The sequence below is a fragment of the Anastrepha ludens genome, chromosome X (genome assembly GCF_028408465.1).
Source record: "Anastrepha ludens isolate Willacy chromosome X, idAnaLude1.1, whole genome shotgun sequence".
Lineage (NCBI taxonomy): Eukaryota > Metazoa > Arthropoda > Insecta > Diptera > Tephritidae > Anastrepha > Anastrepha ludens.
The window spans coordinates 5727045-5734050 of NC_071503.1; positions in this window are offsets into that span (position 1 = coordinate 5727045).

Sequence of the window (7006 nt, forward strand, 5' to 3'; positions counted from 1 at the left end):
GATATTGTATTCTCTCTCTAGAGCTTTCCACAAAACTACCGAACCATACGATAAAGTAGGTCGTATAACCGTCTTATACAGCCATAATGTATGCTTAGGTTTTAGACCCCATCTTCTTTCAAGCATACGTTTACAGGCATATAAAGCAATTTCTGCCTTCCTTACCCGTTCTTCAACATTTATCACGTCAGTCCATAAGTTCGTTCGTATTTTACCCATAATATTACTTTTGTACGATTTTTGCATACAAAAAATTATTCGCGGAATATAACGGAACTATATATATATATATATATATAGGTATATATATATTTTTTTTCTTTGATATATTGTGCATTCAACAACTGATTTTAATCGCGGATAGAAGCACGTGTTATTAAAAAATAAAATGGAAACTTCGAATAATGCGTAGAAGAGGCATATTTTGTATTTTTTTTTTTAAAAGTGGTAAAAATGCAACAAGCTCAGAGGTTGAATTCATCGCATGGAACAGTTCACAGTCACCTGGTTCCGCTGGAAAAGGTTTCAAAGCTGGGAAAATGGGTTCCGCATAGACTTTCCGTCGCCAACATTCAGCAGAGAGTGAATGTGTGTTGTCAGCTGTTGCAGCGGCTTGAAAATGAAAGTTTTTTGAACCGTATCGTTACTGGTGATGAAAAATGGGTCCTTTACAATAATCCTGTTCGGAAACGTCAATGGTTAGATAAAGATGAAATACCAGAACCGACCCCTAGAGATGCCCTTCACCCCAAGAAGATTCTCCTGTCGATTTGGTGGGATATAGCCGGTATTGTTTATTATGAACTTCTGGAACCAAACCGGACGATAACCGCTGATTATTATTCCCATCAGCTATCAAAGCTGAATGACTCACCTAACAAAAATCGACCGTATTTAGTGAATAGACCCAAAGTTTTGTTTCACCACGACAACGCAAGACCTCATCCTGCAAGGCAAATATTAGGCAAGCTGTACGAGCTCGGATGGGCGCTAACGCCGCATCCACCATACTCTCTGGATATTGCACCTTGTGATTATCCCCTTTTCCATGGACTTCAATCCCATATGAGTAACAAGAACTACTCCGCAAAAGAAGCTATAAAAAGGGATAACGAAGCGTATTTTGGCTCCAAGGACAAACAATTTTTTGAGCAGGGAATTAAAAATTTGCCTAAACGTTGGGAAGACATTGTAAATAATGAAGGAAAATATATTATTGATTAATAAATACTTTAAACATATTTTTTATTAATTTTAAAACCACCTTTAAGAAACGCACGAACTTATGGACCTGATAATTTCCAGCTTAGTTCCAGAATTATTCCTAAGTACTTAGCGCTGGGCGAGAGAGTTTGTCTGTTTACATGTGGTAGGGTAAAAGTTGGTACCTAATATCTGGTGGGGAAAAGCATCAGTTCTGTTTTACGCGGGCTTAAACCTAGGCCCAAGAGTTAAGCTCGTCTAACGCCCTTTGGATGGTCCCACTGATCGTATTAGGACACAGTCCTGACGTCATTAACACCACATCATCAGGGTACGCCACCGCTTTTACCCCACCTCTATTAAGTTTTGTTAAGACTTTGCTAATAACGCATAACCAAAGAAGTGGAGACAATCCTCCCCCCTGTGGAGTGCCCCTGTGGACCTTCTTGGTTATGCTGATATTACCCATATTACCTTTGATGATCCTGGTTTCTAGCATAGAGATTACCCAATTACTGATGCAATTGTCTACCTCTAGGTCTATCAACGCCCGTTGGATGGTGCCTGTACTAACATTGTTAAATGCGCCTTCTATATCCAAGAATGCCGTCATGGTATAATAGTTGTTCTCTAAAGAGTCGTCTATTGTTCGGATTACCTCGTGAAGCGCTGTCTCCGTAGATTTACATTTAAGGTACGCGTGTTGTGCAGTTGATATACCAGAGCTCTCCAAAGAGCTTCTGATATATATATGCAAAAGTCTTTCAAAAGTTTTTAACAGGAAAGACGAAAGACTGATTGGCCTATAATCTTTCGCTGATTCATGTCCCCTCCTGCCTATTTTTGGAATGAAGACGACCTTGACTAGTTTCCAACTATCTGGAATATGACCTAGGTTTAAACACGATTTAAAAGTTTCCTCTGAGAAAATTTAGTTGCCCATGCAACTTTCTCCTTTGTAATTATTTCTTTTGCAAGATGCTGTGGATTATATTGGCTCCCCCTGATATTTCCCTTCCCGCTTTCGTGGACGCTGCACCCCGGGAAATGCGTGTTTAGCAGAAGTTCTAGCGATTCTTCTGTCGTAGCAGTCCAAGTACCATCAGGCTTCTTGACCCAAGAAGCCATTGAATGATCTTTGGACAGAACACGGCTAAGCTTAGCAGAATCGCTGGTGGATTCGATTGACGAACAAAATTCCCTCCAGCTCTCTTTCTTGGCGGCCCTCATTTCCTTCTTGTACTGTCTCCGACCCTTTCTGTACAATTCCCAATTTCCTGTCGAGTAGATGAGTTTAAACGTTGATCTAGATTTTTCCCTTAGTTTTGAGAGCTTACAGATCGTACAAGATCCAGCTGTGATCCTAAGAAGACCTTTTATTAGAGACCCTCGAATTGTCTAACCTTACTAAGCTGTTTTCAGACAATAGAGTAACATCGATCACTTCCTCCATGTGCCATGTATATAGAGGCAAGTGTTATTCTGACTCCGTCAGTGGCTTCCACCTCAACAGCCGTCACATCCCGTGAACTATATAATCGAATTAAGAATGTGTTTAAGTGTTTTCTAGCTACAATACATGTTCTGGAATTACCTTCTATCCGTTTATAGTAGATATTGTATAATAGTTTTTCCCAGTGAACCCTTTCACCTCGGCGCTCCGCACCCAGGGTTCCTGAATTAATGCGATGCCCACGTTCTCCTCCGCCAGGAGAACGGTTAGGTTGTCCGTTGCAATCTGTGAATGCTGCAGATTAATTTGGACAACCTTTAAACCCATGTTTACTTGTTACCTTTTTCAGACTCGGTGTCATAAGCTGCATGCCAGTCAGCAGTTCGTTGGCCCCATCGACCTCACCCTGCTCCTCTTTCGGGTTCGCCGAACGGAATATCTTCAGCTGGGCCTTCCTAATGCCAAATCAAAGTTTGTTTTCCACTTTCTCCAATGGTCTCAGACTCTCTTCTGTAATTAGAAGGAGGAAAGACATGCTGTGCTTTTGCGGGCCTCCGCTTTCATGATCGACCAATCGGTCATCGACACCGATCGATTATGCGCCTGAAGGAAGGGGATTAATTGATTGGCTTGTTTGGTACCCAGATGCGAGCCCTCGGCTTTCGTGGAATCTCGCTAGCCGGAATTAGCTTGAGTTTCAAGCCTTCCCGATCCGCGGAATGGCGGAATTGGTGGCTACCCAAGTACTATGTAGAGATTACCGTACCGACAACCTGGCAGGAGGTATAAAATGCATTTATTTCTTAGTATGTGGAGGTTAAACAAGGATCTCTATGCACGAGGTAACAAAATTTGGGAAAATCCTCCCGTCGAGCAATCGTTGGGCCGGGCATCGGATGTGCAGGTCCGAACCCCACACCACCTTAAGACCAGAACTGACACCCAGGCTTCCGGAGGAAGCACACTACTAATAGTGAAACATGGCACATTATCTATGCCAATCGAGAGCCGAGTGAATGTGAGCCATACATCATCGTCGAAATGATGCGAACCAACTGAACAAGTTGTGGATGATGTGGAGATGGCGGACAATCTCTCAGTAGACTCAGATGGATCTCTGGTACCAAGTAAGTCGTTGACAACGGTCAAACCTGGTGTGAATCAGTTAAGTACCGGTAAAAAGACTGAAGTTATTGGAGATTCGAACGCAGGTGCTGGTCTATACGCAAGGCAGTTCAAACAAAGAAAACAGAGAGCGAAGGAAGCCGAAGCATTAGCTAAGGCAAGCACTCAAGCTCCGTCAATTTCGACACCAGTTATGGAAGCGGAAAAGCGTGGCAGAACAGATGATTCCTCTGTAACGTTGCACTCTTTCGGAAATGAAACGGGGTCTGTGCCAACGACAGGGAAGAGGAGAAAGGCAAAGAAGAGGAAAGTCGAGAGACGGTCTCCTGTCCAAAGGGCAACAAGACTATCTTGACAGCTATCTTTGGAAAGCTACCGGTCAGTCGAAAGACGCGCCGACTTTCGAGGGTAAAAGCGTGGTAGACGGCACCGTAAAGGTGCACTGTTCCAACGCTTCTCCCCGAGAATGGGTGGAAAAAGAGATAAGAAAAATCCCAGCTTGCGAAATGAGCAGTTTCATTATTGTTGAGAGTAGCAACGAAAGCCTGGTACGAGCGAGTGTCTGGAATCCGGGCCCTTCCTGAACTCCGGAGATATCGTTGCTGCAAAAATAAAGTACTTGAAAAGTGGGAGCAGTGTCGAAGCTATCGTAGTTTCGGCCTATCTACCCTACGACTCGTTACAGCCACCTCCTTCGAGGGAGCTAAGAGAAGTGGTCAAGTACGCAGAATCCAATAATCTGGGGCTAATAGTGGGCTGTTACGCAAATTCACAGAACATTGTGTGGGGAAGCAGCAAATGCAACCCCAGAGGTCTCAAGTTACTGGATTTTATCCTGTCATCCGATTTGGTCATCCAAAACACTGGTAGCAAACCAACTTTTGTGACCAAAAGGAGACAAGAGGTTATTGATCGAACACTCAGTTGGAAATTAAATCAACCGATGGCGAGTTTTGGAAGAGGGCTCTCTCTCTGATCATCATCCTATTGAATTCTGACTGGGAATTGATACAATATCAATCGTTTGATTCAGGCAGTATTTGTACAAATACAGGCACACACACCCCCATTTTGCCTATACTGTTGGAAATTAAATCAACCGATGGCGAGTTTTGGAAGAGGACTCTCTCTCTGATCATCATCCTATTGAATTCTGACTGGGAATTGATACAATATCAATCGTTTGTTTCAGGCAGTATTTGTACAAATACAGGCACACACACCCCCATTTTGCCTATACTGCCCAGAAAAATATGAAACTCCTGAGCATGCCCTGTTAGAATGCTCTAGATTTGCTGGGGAACGAAGCATGTCGCGCTCAAATATCGGCGAGAGCATGACAGCTGCTAGCCTAGTACAATATATGATAGAATCTGAAGAAACGTCGAACTATGGTTGTAACGTAGCCTCAACAATTATGAGAAGGCCTAGACGTGATGATAAATCGGAGGGACAAATGAGTGCCCCTTCGAAGGAATATCTTAACTAGTAATACCGAGGGGAAAAAAGCAGAACAGTGAGGCGATGGTGTGGTTTAGTCCACAGGCACTACGAAAATTAGTTCAAAAGAGCCAGGGAATATTGCATGTGAATCGGGTATACGTATGAGTCGGCTCATTCGTATCTTTAGAAGATTCCACCTCCCAGATCCGCATATCAAAAAACAAAAAAAAAACACAGATCACTCACTTTATTCCTGTAAATGCGTTTTCGTACAAAGCTAAAATTTCCAAACAATTATTTTATTTTCTCTGAGAGTAGGTAAATAACTAATATAATTAATATATTGTTTTACGTATGTAGTTCTTCAATTGATAAAAAGTAACCAAAAACATACATATGTATATATCTGCAAAGTTAGAAACTCACACTGAGGCCAGAGCGCCGATTATTTGGAGGTTACTGCATATTCAGGGTTTGATTGAAAAATAATGAGCCTTCCCGCGCGGAGCGTCTGCCAAGCGATCAACCGAATCGGCTGGTAAGGGAAAATGATCGTTGAACCTTCCCCTTCCACTAGAAACCGGTCCCAGTTCACTGGCAACAGTGGTGCAGTCAACATCGTTCCGCTCGTGAAAGCTGTTTTAAAAGTGTGTTAGGATTTTGCAGTGGCGAAAATGCAGCGATCGTTGGAGCAACGTTACTCGATCAAATTTTGCGTAAAGCTAAACAGAACGAGCACGGGAACCATTGGGCTACTCAAGGAGGCTTACGGGGACCAATCTCTGTCCAGTGCCCGGATAAAACAATGCATAAGTCGTTCAAGGAAGGCCGGGAGGCGCATGTCGAAATCCAAGGTCAAACCATGCTGATCATCTTTTTCGACTCTCGAGGCATCGTCCACAAGGAGCTTGTACCTTCAGGAAGCACTGGACGCGACATTTTAAAAAGAAGTGCTGCTCCTTCGGCTGAAAAACCGCGTCGCCCGGGTTCGGCCCGACCTCGTCAGCAATTGGACCCTTCATCACGACAATGCGCCGGCGCACACCGCCTTCTTCTGCACCTCTGCATTGGCCAAGATGGGGGTTCCGGTGCTTCCCCACCCTCCCCACAGCTCAGACCTGTCCCCTCCGGACTTCTTCTTGTTCCCGCGCCTGAAAAGAAAGCTGAAGGGGAGGCGTTTCGACTCCATCGAGGCGATCCAAAAAACTGTGACAGCCGAATTGAACGCGATTCCGGCGGATGAGTTAAAACATATTTCCTGCAGAGGAAGGACCGCTACCAGCGGTGTATTGACGCTCAAGGGTCCCATTTTGAAGAATATTAGTTGTATAAGCCAAAAGGTTTAATAAAACTGCTTAAAAAAAATAAGGTTCATTACTTTTCAATCAAATCCTGTACATACATTCAGCCTTCGGATGAAGCCCAAAGCGCCAAATATTGTGCCTATGAATGGGCGCTGGATTTCTTCAGATGTTAGGGAAAGTGCACACAGCATGGTTAATGGTAGTAAAGGGTTAAACTATGAGCCTTTAGCACTGCGACCATATTGATCTATTGTGCACCCTATGCTGTCTATTGACTATTAAGTGTGCTTATGAATAGAACCAGCTCCTTCTGAGGGAGTGATTGTAGGTCTTCATCTATAAGCATGAACTTGTTTAAGAGCTTTTTCCTTCTATGCGTCAACCCCAGACATTCGATGATGAGATGTTTTATAGACTCCTCATCTTCGCAGCAAAATCTGCAGGTGCTGGTGTTAGTTATGCCTAATTTATGAAAGTG